The 14,998-nt window shown below is 38.2% G+C and overlaps 1 long non-coding RNA gene across 1 annotated transcript in view; it reads right to left on the reverse strand.

The window, feature by feature from the left end:
* Positions 1-3,356: 3,356 nt before the first annotated feature.
* LOC127029439 (uncharacterized) overlaps positions 3,357-14,998 on the reverse strand; it is a 93,806-nt gene continuing 82,164 nt past the window's right edge. Inside the window, exon 4 of the long non-coding RNA XR_007768196.1 lies at positions 3,357-3,461. This is a non-coding gene — a long non-coding RNA (uncharacterized LOC127029439). The remainder of the gene's footprint in view (positions 3,462-14,998) is intronic.

Below are 14,998 nucleotides of genomic sequence, written 5' to 3' on the forward strand. Positions count from 1 at the left end.
TTGATCGCGGTGGGAATTCTGCCCGAGTGAAGACCGGGATTCTCCCTCCCCTCCATCCGCCTCTGCCCCACCACAAGGAGTTCAATGTGTACCAGAGGTTGGTTTTGCTGTGTTGAAACTGGGGAAGAAGAGGGAGGAGGGAAAAAGGAAGGCAGTGTACCAACTTTTTCATCTCTATGGCAAGGGGCAGCAGTGAGTACGATGGGCAGAGAAGAGCCACTGGAGCTATCCCAGTTCAAGCAGTAATGCAGAGGCACTACTGCATATTTACGGGTTTTGCTGTAGCACCAAATAAGCCAGGTAGGGGTTTCTAATGATTCGTTTTCTTCTCACTCTCACTGCAGAGCAGAGCATACTTGAAATCTTCAGACTGACAGAGGCAGACGTTTCACACTACAGTTTCACCTTCATTGTACGTCCAGTAGTAAATGCAAAATTAATTCAGAGTGCTGAATGTGAACCATCCACATTCAAGTAAATTTTGCTGATTCAAAAATAAATGCAATGAAAATCTTTACTATGTACAGACATGTGCATCGTATATCTGATTAAATCTATAAGGATTTTTATTTTGATAAATACTATGCATAATTTAAATTGTGTATTCACATGTATACACCTACACACAATACAGTTTTATCTCATTATATAGCTTGAATGAACAGCATACCTGTTCACCTGATCAGTATCTTAAATAGACTGTTTTCAGTACTGAAAACTATTGTACATAATACATGCCAGTTGCTACTGAAGTGCTTCATGAGTGTAGCACCTAGCTGGGTACGTTCGTCTTTTTTCTATACAGATTCAGACCTACTTTTCTAATATTGCCTAAATAGAAGTCAATGTTGAATAACACATCTGTGTTAAAAAATTACCTCTGTGTCTGAATGTTTGCAAGTAGCTCTTTTGAGTGTTCTTAGCATGTGGGATTGACAGTTTACGAAGAAAAGAATTGCATTTTTACAGGAACTGTATCATCATTGTAATTGCTAAGGCAATATTTTTATGACTATTTAAAGACTAATTATATCTTGAGCAACTTGAAAACTACGTACAGTGCATAGTTTCTGTCTCTTAAGAAAACAAGACAACAAGAAAAAGTATTATACTAACAGATAAGAACAATTTATTTTAACAATAGTGTTGACGCTTACAATAAAACACAATTCCTCCCACACAAGTGGAAAAAATATACTGCAGCCAAAATACCACTTCTGAAATGAACAAATAGTTTAGATGCCTGATCTGTGTGAAGCCTTTGTCTCAGTGAAGCCTGATGTATCAACAAGGTCCTGCAGCATCTTGGGTTAGACACAGGAAACAGAGAAAAATGACTCAGAACTAACCCACCTATAAAATATTAAGAAATTCAAATCAAATTATGTGTTGTAGATCAGAAGTTCAAGACTAATGAACAGTGCAGAACAACTTGTATGCTTGTGAATCTTCTTATGCAAAGTCGGTGAAGTACTTAACACGAGGGACAACCTAAAGCTCACTCTGTTTTTGTCAGAGGGGGAAAAAAATGCAAAAAGTGATGGAGAGGCGAGAAGTTGAGTCTGGTGCTTAGAGTATTGCCGGCTCAGTTTAAACTGAACAGGTACAAGAAATGTGATTCTGTGTGCCAAGTGATTTTAATGCTGTAGTATGATTTTTACACCAATATTCTTTATCAGATTAAAATGTAAATTAAATGAGAGAATATTTTAAATGCCATATTGTGCTCTCACTTAGACAAAGAAAAATGATGGCCACTAACTACAAAATAATCTTTGTCCCATGTTACAGGAAAAGCTAAGCAACAGTTTTCCTGTAGACTGAAATCATTATTCAAACAACAATAGAATGAATGTTTTCTAGGCCTCAAACATCAGTGTTGATGCTTTATGTTTTAAAAGTTAATTAATGCTGTAACAATACAGCTGAAAATATACTTTGTGGTAATTATCTATCAGAATTGTCTATAATAATAATAATAATATTATGGTTGAAAGCCTTTTGTGTATTTTAGTGTCTGTTTTGAGTTGTTTTTTTTTTTTTTTTTGGAGGTGCAAACTTGCATTCAGGTTAAATTTTAATTCTAAATGTTACATGGCATCTAGTCCAGTTTTCTAAACATACAAATATGTAACATCCTAATGTTGCACAATGGATAACAGGTTTTTTTTTCTTTTAGGAACAGTTCTGCTGCTTAACATTTGAAATAGGTATATTTTCCCTTTTTTTCCCTTCCAGACAAGGAAAGCTCCTTTGGTTCTCTAAATTCTGCAGAGAAACAATCACAGTCCAAAGCTGCTGGTTCCCCTCCGCCTAGGTCCCAAGAGCCTGACTTGTGATTGTTGCTAAAAAACCTCACAAGTTAGGGTCTCAGGGACTAGGAAAAGTCCAATATGATCCAGTAGAATTCGTCTTCCAATAAACTGAATTGCTTAGTAGTCATAATCGCTGTCAGTAAAACTTTCACTGCTATTGTTAAAAAAAAAACCCAAACCAAAACAAACCCAAAAAACAACGTCCCCCCCAAATCAACAACCCCTCCTTCCCCCCAAATAAACAAACCACAGTTTCAAGTAGGGGGCAGAAAAGATCAAATAAGCAGGCAAGACGCATACATACATTCAAACAATGTATCAGCTGACTAAACAGACTTTTCTTAGAGTATAGTCCTTAACTTTTGAGAAGAAAAAAAAAAAAGAACACAGGAAAAAAATCTTTACTGCCTTGTCTCGCAAGTAGCCATATTATAATGCATCAGAGGGAAGCATCTAAAAATGGGTTAAAATCTGCTTCCAGCAGATTTGTACAGTAACAATTTTATTCTATTTCCCTTAATGCCTGAAAGAAGGATTAAATGCTTGTTAAGGGGTTTCTAATTGAAATATTTCCCCATTATACTTTTAGTCCTACTGTTCAGGTGGGCCCTGGGTTACAGAGTACTTTAAACCCATTCACGATGCAAGGATAACCTTTGGGCGTGTATTCACTTTTTGCCTCTTCCCCACGTTCAAGATTTAATCCTTCTACAGACTCCTAGCAAAAGCTTCTTCCTTTCCAATGGCAAAACTAGCTTTCGCTCCATAAGCTGTAGAAAACATTGACATGCAGAGATTGTTGTCACTTGAACCAGATTACTCAAAGCACACATAACTTTCGAATACTGTCGATACAGTAAGAAGAAATGCTCGGATTTCCCGAATAATTTCATTCTGAAGACGAACACTTTTAATGGCACGACCACAATCCCGAATTACTTTTGCATTCATTCTCCTCCGATCCTTAGCCTTGTTTGCGGAATGAAAAAGAAAATTTCTACTTTAGGGACAGGATCCACCGTGGCTTTTTTTTTTTTTTTTTCCTCCATCAGAGCCCAGAGCAAAAGAAACAGCAGCCATAAAGGTCCTAGCCACTGGAGCAGAATCTGGCATAGAAAACTCAGTGCTCTTCGGGAAGCCGTTCAGCTTTAAAAAGGAAAAAAAGAGAAGAGGGGGGGAAAAATTAGAATCTCTGCTGATCGAACAGGTGAATCATCCATTTACAAGAAAGCTGTACAGAGCGCTCTGCTGAAGAAAAGATTTGCTAGTGCCCCCCACCCCTGCCCTTCACCCTCCCCTCCAGAATGATACTTCAGATTTCAGCACATTTTGGATTATTTAAAATATTATTTCAGCTGATGATATAATGCAACATTATATAAGAGCCGTTTCTTTGTCACTGTGCACCATTCAATCAGTTATGCCTCAGACACAAAATAGTTAAACGAAACAAAATATATATGAGATATATATATGTATAGCAGTCCCTAGATTTCATTCAATTTCTTTTTTTAAAGCTGATCATGATTTAACAAACAATTTTGACCACAGCTTTCAAATCAATAATTAGAATGAAAAATCTCTCCCCTCTATAAATATGACATTAACATAATTATACCACCCCCATCGCATAGACCCATCCTCTTTAGGGAATACATCTGATGCTCTGAAGATGGAAATCAGTCAGATTTTAGTTGCTCTCAAACGTACCTTTGCTTCTCACTGACTGACTGGCTTTACCTTCCATGCACACACACAGTCACTAGCACACACACGCACACACACACACATACACATGCGCGCGCACATACACACACACACACGCACAAAAAGGCAAGGCAAAGCAGCGGATGCTGACTCAGAGCAGTTGTGTGTGGAGGGGGTGGTATCGGCTGGTATTTTCACTGCACTCATCATTAACATTAACTCACTCTCTAGCATCCACCCTCTCTCAGACCTGCTGGACTGCAGCATTTGCATGACGCTGTCACTCTAGCCCTTGTGGGTCAGATGTTAGAAGAAAAAAAAGCCTCAAGGCTCTCATAAGGAATGCCTTCATTTCTTCCAAAGGGTCCCTCTTCTTATTTTTCCACCTTTCTACTTCCTCTGTTGCTGTGTCTCAGTTGTTTGACATCTTTCCGGAAGAAAATGTCTTGAGCTGCAATAAGCCAGTAGTCAGTCGGTCCTCCCCTCACCTCACACTCCTATTCCCACCCCCTTTTTTTCCTAATCAATAAGACAGATCTCCAAATGCAGTTGTGAAAACAGGCTCTGACACACAGACTTTCATCCTCGATCCTCTGCCTCAGGAATAGCAGGCAACCCAGGCTCACACGTGATGTAGAGAGAAATAATGCCAGTAATTCTTGAACAGTCTTAGGAGTTTATTCTACGCCTTCTTCATTTTTTCCTTTGCTCGAATAAATACCAGTGGGAAGGACACACTAGCTCTCAAAAGCTACAAGGATTCATTTCTTCAGAAAATAATGAACATTAAAAAGACTAATATTAATCTTCCTCAAAATTAATGCTATCTTCCCCCCCCCAACTCATTGTGCTCTTTATAAGTAGGAATTGTCTCATAGCCAAAACACTGCCAGGGTCTGAATCACCATTCGCTGTACTGAAATCGTGAGTTTCTGGACTTCAGTCGGTATTTAACTGGACTAAGAATTTTTTTTTCTCTTGTTTTTATTTTAGACTTCTTAATTAAAATAAAATAAAAAATAGAAGCTGTTTGTGTCAGAGGGAGCACTGTGAGAGAACAATGGCAATACACCCACACCACCACACCGAGTACTGAAAATGCATGTTTGAGCTACACTTGTGTATTTATCTGTATGGTATTTGCTCCATGTTGGTAGAGCAGTCTGCGCACATACACGTACATCGAATACACACACACACACACACACACACAGAAACTCAAGACGCGTATATAAAATACACAACACAAAACAAAGCACAAAGGCTGTTAACTGAAACACAGGCACAAGTTGTCTGACAGGCTATGAAAATCCACAGAGCATAATTATTGTGTGCATTTTTACCTTGTTCCTTTGTTCTTAAGGCAAGGGACTTTAATGACTTACGGTGTTGACAATCTTTCGGCTTTTCCCTTTTTACGCCAACAGTATTTGGGCATTAGTTTTCCAGACAATACCACACCACTGTGATTCGCGGTATAAAAATTATTTACCAGAGGGGGGACAGGTGATATGCAATTCGCCAGTCAATTCTCAAAGCTGCCTGGTGCCGTAGAAACTCTCGGCGTAGCCGGGCAGGCAGGTCCCAGGATGCAGTGCTACACCGCAGTCCCGGCTCAGGTAGCCGTTTGGCAACCTTACGGTGGCAGCAAACATGAAGGGCATCAGCTCACATGAAAGGTCCAAAAGAAAACACCACGCAGCCCCGAAGTAAAGAAAGGAAGCCAAAAAGCCAGGGTACGCGCCCTAAACCCCATTAGTACGCGCTTATGATCGGTTGTCATGATGGTAATTCATTTCTTAGGAAAAGGACGGAGGAAAGCAGATAATTAGGAAACAGTTAAGTTTGTAATCTCGGAGAAAGGAGACAAGACAGACATACACCCACAGACAGAGACAGAGAGCGAGCGGAGAACGCCAAGCATGAGACAACAAAAACAAGACCGAAATCAGATTTGGGAAACTGAAAATATACAGGATTACAGCATTCAGCTTAGCATTTACTGAGGTATAAAAAAAAAAAAATTAACACATGCACAGCATGGCTTAAAATACTTATTGCCATCAATAGTCTGTGACGGATGCCGGCTTCTTACTGCTATACGTACATTAGATTGGTCATCGCCTCTTAATCTCCTTTTGCTCAGACCCATCCATTTTTTGCTGCTCCAGCATCTGTGCCCTTTATGCTTTTTTTCTGTATAGTTACCCACAATACCCTGGATAAATTAATGTCATGACCTCGCTATGGCTATCAGACAGAAAAAAAAGTCTACTATTTTAATAATTGAACGTGCGCGTACAGCAAACTGCCTACTGATAGCCCAGCTTTGTGGACTGCCTCCAAAAGCAGCCTTTGCTAGCTCTGCGAATCAGAAACAACAGATGCAAATACTAGCCACATAGCCTCAGCTCTCTGCCTTGCTTTTTTTTTTTTTTAAAAAAACCCACCCTTTTCAGTCTGTGCCATTTCATTTTTCCTGCGCCTGTACCCTCAATGGTTAAAAACATTAGCCTGCCGAAATTAGAAGCTTTTGAATAAAAGCATGAAGATGAGTGAAAATTATAAATGGCTGCAGATTCTGGAAATTTATATCCAGACGGTGAGTAGGGAAGAGTACCCAGGTTCAAGTGCTGAGCCTCACTCGGGAGCACCTCTGGGGCCAATGGGACTGCAGACTAGATTAAATCAATAGTCGTCTGAAACGAGATGTCGTAATCAATCAGCTCAATTACCACTGTCATAGATCTGGGCTTAAGGTCTTTCCTGATTCCACTCTTCTAATCATTAACCCTTATACATCCTCAAAATAGGAACTCACACTTGCTCTGCTGCCCTGCCTTTCAGATCATCAAAGTTTAACTTAGCCTTTTCCCTTCTTTTTCCCTTTCCCTATTTAAATAATATAAGAATGGGTCAGCAAGAAACGTTTTAAATGTGAATATGGCAAGCTTAGATGCACTCCTTTAAATGTACCTATTATATATTTGCTGCATGTGCGCTTATATATTATTATTATGCCTCCAGGAGTGGCTGGGTGGATCAAAGACTGCTGTTTAATTAACATTCAACTCAGCTGTTTCCTTGGAGATTAAAAATAGAAGACTAGTTGAATTAAACTGAAGCTGTTCACTCCTTTCACTAATCCAATATTACAGAACTCTTCTCCCCTCAACCTAGTTAGGAACAACTCATTTCTGGATAATCAACCACTAGGAAAATCCATCTTCAGTTTCAGCGTAAGTGTGAAAAAGTTGGAAAGGCATTTTTGTATGCATGTCTGAATTCCACGGAATTGCCCAATCATTTACATTTTGCATCCACAGTACAATAAATCCTAATGCGATGCAAGGAGAAAAGAACCATCGGGTTTGAATACGAGCAGAACCACTTTAAAATCTTGCCTGTAATTATTATTCACTGTATGAAGATTAAATGTCATCCATTTAACTTTTTTTTATTCCGGTACAGGTCCTGAAAAGATCGAAAAGCTTCTCATAAAAATGCTCCAGCAATTGTCACATATCCTTCTCTCAGTTTCTCAGGAGGAAAGAAAGAATCCAGGTAGCAGGTATCCAGAATTTTGGTCTCTTAAATTTGATTTATTCCGCTGATAGACTCAAATAATAATAGTGAAAGAAACCCCCATTACATTTACAGTTACATCACTGTCTGTATATACTGCCTCTGTTTCCAAGCAGAACCACACCTTTTTTAACCATAGATCTGCTTTTCAGCTGCAGAGACCGAACGCACAGCCTTAGTCCATGCAGCACTGTGAATGCCGAATACCAGAATTAGCCCCCGCGCCATGGCAATGATATTTTGGGGGAGAATCTGTGCTCCTAGACGTGCTAGGAGTGAGTGTGGGACAGGGGCAGCAAATAGGTGTTTCACAGCAGAGGCAGAGGCCGAGGCCGGGGGTCTCTCTGCGGGGAGGGCACCTGCCGGGGCAGGGTGCCGTGCTATCCAAGACAGGTTATAATTGGAGATCGATTGCTGGATTTAATGACCCAGCTGTTTTCATTAGTAGGAATGTAAAAAATTGGTCTAGAAAATGATTCAGCTGCTAGCATAGGTGCTTTTTAACAGGCTTATACCTCAGCCAGGAATGACTTTGTTGCAGTAACTGACCCCTCACAGATGGAAAAAAATGACCTCAGCTTTGCATCTTTTCTGGGAAAGCCTTAGCTGACAGTGGGATGAGATACAAAAAGAACCTTAATTCTGTCACTTAGTAATGCTAAATGAATGCAATGCACCAGACACCACCTTAAACTGGACGAAGGGTACTGCTCAGTTTTGCAGGCAGCAGTTAAGACTGTAAGCATCATCCACAAGGGGACAGCATTCACATCCACACTGGAAAGATGCAGTTTGTATACATGAAGTACAGAACGGGAGTAGCAGCCATTGCTGAAACCACCCAAAAATAATAATAATTTAAAAAAACTGAAAAAAAAGGTGTTTCCTGGATTATTACTTATGGACAGAGAGGGAGGAGAGGTGAGGCTGAATGTGGATGTCAGATATCAACACCCATTCAAATACAGGATGAGTCTTTTGTTTCGTAGACAGCAAGAGTAAGGTGATTTGTAATATTAATACAAACTTTGTGTGAAAGATAAGGATTCTCTGGAATAACAAATAATAACGTTAAGAGAATGCGACGACAAGAATTAGATACTATTGGAGCAAAATCAGAACATGTCTAACATAAAGGGAGAAATGCACTAATATAAAATGTTATTCTGATTTTGCAGTTCTCATCTTCATATTCTCAGTGTGCTCCAACTGGGAGGTAACACCCTCATCCCTCTTCTTTTTCTAGGAGCAAAAGTTTCTTCATCACAGTGCACGTGAAAGAGATACCCATTAAAATAAAAGGTTTAGCTTCCTTTAATGTAGCATTTAAATGACTTAGAAGAATGAGACTGTTAGAGTGACCTGTGTCTAAGCATATGCCATAGTTTTGTATGATTGTCCATACTTTCTCACCTCACTGATGAACAGCAAGGGGATAAAGACTTCAGAAAAATCCCACAGCTATCTAGTCCCAGATCTATCACAAAAATCTACCCTCTTAATTTCTTGTTTAGAAATGCTACACCCAGACTTTGCCTTATTTTTCAGTAACAGTGCCTTTTGTAACTTAGCTGAAATTCCCAACTGATCGTGAAGTATTAAAATATATATATAGCCTACACAATCTATTACAGAAAGGAAATCACACAAATAAAAATACAGAGAAACAGCAATATCCTTCTCTCCCTACGCAAGCTCTGTCTTACTCGAGAAATGCTATTATACTGTCTCCTTGCTGACTTGTCAATTTACCTGCCCTTTATTAAAACAGAGACATATGACAGCAGAAATTATTGCAGTCTGAATTACTTTGAAAGTATATGAATACTATTCAATAGACCTTGATTTCACTGACATTTTCAATTAAAAAAGTAATTATTTGTGAAAACTAACCACTATGATATTTATTCTTTTTTGACCTATGTTTTCTTGAGCTTCAAAAGCATGAAATAATGAATGAAATAACTTTTCTATTTATGAACACTTTTTATACTTACTTCACTAATTGCTTTGTGTTACTGTTTAATACAGCATCAGCACAATGTGAAGAAAGGGCCTGGTACTAAAAAGAAATTCCAACTGTTCATAAAACTGTTTTTGACTAAACAGTCAAATTTGCATTTGCAGTCTGTTTAATAAGAAAGATGTAAAGTGCCAAGCACTATTTTAAAAATCCCGCTTCATAAATTTTCCAGTATGACATTTTTACTCTCTCCTTACTAATTAGGTATACATGTATATAGAGATATATATAAAATCCATAAAAGCGCAAGATTACATGGAACAAGATCGCCAAAATATGTTGTTTATTCCCAGAAGGCACCCCTCCATGCTGGTTTCACACTATTGTTGCAATCATCAGTGGGCCTGATCCTGCAAATAGGGCAACTGAAGTAACTTTATTCAGATGGATAGTGTCTCTGCACTATTTTTCCGAGCACCGATTCTTGGATACGTTTATGTCAAATAAGAATCAGAGTTTATAAAGGGAAATTAAAGGCATTCTGTACATATTGCAAACAGTAACAGAATGTACAGAATTCTGCTATAGAAAAAAACCCTCCTATTTTCTTAACAATGTGATTTGAAGATAAACATTTGTGAGAAACATTCAGACACACCATTTCTACGGCCTTGTTTTAAGAGGTTTCAAAAGTAGGCTGGGGAAAAGCAAAGCATTTTAATAAGAAAATACAAAATAGCAGGTTCAATGCCTGCAAAACCAGAATATTTTAAATTTTCTAGACAGTGAAGGTTAAAGCTATCCTGCATTCTCATAGTTTTCTCTCTCCTTTCAATCAATCTCATTGATTTTTTTAAGGGTCAGAGGCTATACCTTCATTGATCAAAGAAACAGCCTGACACAGCGAAAGAGTCTGCCAATTCCAGACAGATCAATCACACCTTTGTCTGCTTTTGATACATTATGGTTATTTATTCTGCATCACCATGACTTTCTGTCGCATGGCTCTTAATGTAATAATGCTGCTCAGGGACAACAATAAAAAAGGGGGGAGGGGAAATATTCTATTTAAAATATTTTAAGCCTCTCTCTGGTATTTCTGAGGGTGGCTTATGATGGAACTTGGCCAACTTGTTTGAATTCATTTTTGTCTTGGAAAAGAACTCCTGTTCTGGTATTTAGCTCTTCTTGGTCAGCGTTTTGTAGGATTTTATGAAGGCGATCCTTTGAAAGTGATTTGTGCAAACTGTTTTTAGAAAAGTAATTAGATCTTGATAGGACAACAATTATGATCTAATCACAACCATAATTTTCCATGTTTATACACTGTTTTAGAAATGTTTTAATAAATAGAATGTAACTGATACCCAGCTACAGCTACTGACTGCTTTATGACTGTAAAATGAAACTAAATGGTCAGCCTAAAATAATTGCTAGGAAATATTGCTGAATAAACAGATATAAGTGCTGAAAAGCTCCTGGCTTTGCAAACTATTATGCTGAAAGCCAGCTAAAGCTTTAAAAAATGCACTATATGCTCACTGTCTGTCGTGACTGAAAGTTATATGCTATTATTTATCTTTCCGTAGCATCTGCAAGAAGACTTTAAAACTACTGTTGGTCTCATATCAAATCTTTTATTCACATTTGGTAGCCTATCACTTCACAAGCAGTTGCACTACTTAAGAGAAATCACTTGTGGGTCTTGTGTTTTTTATTAGAAGTAAAAGCATTAAAATCCAGTTCTAAAGGTGAAATTGTAGCCTAAGAGAAGTCAGTGGCAAAATGCCCAGTGACTTCAGTGGAGTTGGGACTTCACTGCAAGAAGTTACGTCTCAACTCCTTCAACTCAAGCTACCTTCAGTAGAAAAGGGAGCTCATGGGATTTCACAGGACCATTCTCTTATAAAGAATTTTGAAAAAAATAACACATTTCTTAGCAAAATAGCTAACAAACAAAGCTGTGATGACTTCTATGCACCATGCAGCCCTAGCAAAGACAGCAGAACTGTTCAGTAAAATTAAGCATGTAAATCTTTGCAGAATCAGGATATCAGGTAATAAGACGTAATCACCGTCGTTAGAACATTAAAATAAGATGTACGATAATCCAAACACTTGGCCTTAGTTTCTGATTTCATTGTGCCTGCTCTGTAAATTATTGTGCATCCAATTTACAATTACATCAGCGTTATTATGTAGAGCAAAAGGTAAGTGGTATACAAAGCTGAAATATTAAACCCATTAAAAAGTTATGAGTTTGACAGAGTCCCTACATGTATTTGTGTGCATGCCAAGAAACGCATTTTAAAACCTTTAACTAAAGGAAACTGCCTTCCAGTGATAAACTGCAATGCCTAAAAGACATTGCTAAAATGCTACTGCCACTCTCAAAGGCCAAGAGACCTTAAAAACGGTTGCTGGCTGACAGCATTACACAAAAACATACAGTTTCTTCTGTAAAGAAATAAAGCTGAATGTGCAACATTTCAGAGAAGTTTTGAATAAGTCTATTTGTCCGGCTTACTTTGCAAAGGCTCTGTAGAAAACAGCACCATAAACACTTTCAGTCCCCACACAAGGGCTAAACAAAGAGTCCTCTTTCTAGCCATTTAATCCAGTAATTTATTTTTTTAACCATCACATAAATCGAAACACAGCTGTAACCAATGACTTGCAGATCCAGTTCCCTGCCAGCTGGATCCTGTTCTGCTGAAGCAGCAAGATTTTTACATTGTTCACTTCTGTACATCTGGAGAAATCATTTGGGTTCAAAGGTGACTAGAAAAGCTCTTTAAATAAACTCAACCAACAGTGAAGAGAGGCCTAAGTATCTACAAAAGCTACATGGAGTTCCATTTTAAAAGTTCTTTTTTTCAAATTAGCACATAGAGCAGTTTGCTTCTTTAAACATTTTATGATTATGACATTTTAATTGAATTATACACTCAAATACGTATTTTGATAATAAAGAAACATTTACTATTTCCCAAGAACTTTCAAACACAGTGTCAATACTCAAAAGTGATCACAGTCAATGGTTTGTGTACTTATCACATTTAAAAGAATCATCAGAAAAATAGCAGTGGAATGAAATAAAATATCAAAAATATGCCTCAATTAATGCATCTTAGCTGTTGCCTGAAATGCCGCTCAACTTTAAATTAAAAAGAAAGCAAACAATAAGAAAGCATATACTGTACTTAGATGTGCTGAACCTGAAATCTCTTAGAAGTTAATCCTTAAAATAGCCTTACTTCAAAAAGTCTGCATCATCCCTTACTGCATGAGTCTGCTAGTTAAGTAACAAAAACGTCTCTGACATTTAAAACTGCACACAGTAAATTGATTACAATGCATCATTTCCTTTAGAAAAGCAATCACAAAGCAAACTAGCTGAATCTTTCAGAGGTAAATAACAATGAATATTGAAGGCTCATATAATCTGTATCTTTGATTACTTTTCAGACAAAACAGATGCTCAAATAGGTTTACAATGGAGGGGTTTCGTACCTAGCCCAGGCCCCACTAACAAAAATACTTACAACACTGAAAGTCCCTATGCTAGGTCTTATTTGCAAATTCATAAGCATGCACTCTCGATTACAAAATAAACCAAAATTTGTCATTGGCTCTTTTCCTCTTCAAGCAGGTAAGCAGGACACATCCAGAACATGCCCCAATTACTTAGGTAAAGATGTAGTTCCTTTACTGCACATTATTAAAAGGTATTTCAAAATTCAATTAGGGTTCGCTATTGTAATTGCTTCTTTTCCTTTTTTAATACTTACTATTATAGCTGGTTTGAAACAATGCTGATAAAAGTATCCTTTCTGCTTGCCACTCTGGCCACATCTCTGCGCTGGCTTCGTGTTATTGCCTGTTATCTCCTTCTCACAGATTAACTGAGTAGCTACCTCACCTTCAGCTCTTGCTTCTTGTTGTCTACTCTTGCCTGTGCTTCCCCCCTTCACTCATAATTATAGGAATGCACTGTTAAATATACTATCTGTGCTCTGTTGTGAAAATAGGAGCATTAAAAAAGTAAAAATAAAAAAGAAGGAAAATATCATGTCTTTAAAAGCCAGATAAACCAGATAAATCATCTGCAAAAATTAACAAGCACAACTCATAACAAGGTAATTACTACATCACTCTGGGGCAAACTTCAGGGTATTTAGATGTGCATTTCTGTCCATTAACATGTATAGATTTACGTAAACATTCTAAAATTAAAAGTATCTAGTTTGCCCTTAATTACAATGTTTCTGGAAAGCTTTCTCCCTTCAGTTCCTGATGTGCATTTACCCTTAACTATGGTTGAGTTTTTGCCTGATAATTAATATAAGTATCACAAAAGTGACACACAAGAGTGAATTTTGACAGAACATAAGCTGCCACTGCCCAATGATGGAGTTTCTGCAGTGCCTCCCGTGATCGACTTTGTCAAAATCATCCGCACAATTAAACAGCATAAACTTCATTTACTATCCATTCACCACAGTTCTTTCATTTCACCACCAACAGCCCTCTCTAGTTCAGACTCTGTCTTGTCAAAACTATTTGCCTCCATTTTTCATAAACAGATTAGGATTTATTATCTAATTCAGACGTCACGTATGGCCCATTATGTAACATTATCTGCCTGCTTGCCTAGAGTTTCAGGTAAGTTAGATCTGGGTAACTTTGAGTCACAATCTGAAATACACCCTTCAGAGGCCTGGGACAGACTAGGAAAAGTAAAGTAGCCTGGAGAGAGGTATTACCTATTTTTGTTAGGTGCTTTTGGTTGCTTAGAAAACCTCACTTAACTCTCTCGCATCACAGTTGGCAGTACAGATGGTATTCTGATTTATCCAGGAATGTAACTCCCATGGCAGACCCTGAGGCAAAGGCTTTGGTGTTTTTTATATATCTGGTTTAAAACCTAAGCCCTGCTGAATGAGTCTCCCAACTGGAAATCCAACTCACCGAGCTAGAAAGACTGAATCAGAGATTTTTAGATCCGACACGCCAATTTCAGAATGTGCTAAGCCAGATCTTCCAATTATCTGAATTTTTGTTTGGCAAACGTTACGGGTGCTTCTACCTAGGGGTTTGGGTAATTATGCTTATCTTCTATAAGGCATTTAGTTATGCCGGTTTACATTGCAGAGAGTCCTTTATGTAACCTGTACCACTGGCTGCTCTGCAGCAGGGATAAACAACTTTCTAAGGCTGGTGTGCCAGACTTCACATACGTCTCCTGTATTAAGGACAGAGCTTGTCAATAGAAACTGAACAGGAAGCCAGAAGCTGCTGCCATTTAAAGATGAGTGATGTTGCCAATCACCTTTTTGGCAGACTCTTGCTCCCATGCAAGGCAGCAATTCCCGTTTGCCAGTTCTCAGCGAGTGTGCAACCCAGGACCTTCAACCCATAGTGTAAA

This window comes from Gymnogyps californianus, chromosome 1 (assembly GCF_018139145.2).
Source record: "Gymnogyps californianus isolate 813 chromosome 1, ASM1813914v2, whole genome shotgun sequence".
NCBI lineage: Eukaryota > Metazoa > Chordata > Aves > Accipitriformes > Cathartidae > Gymnogyps > Gymnogyps californianus.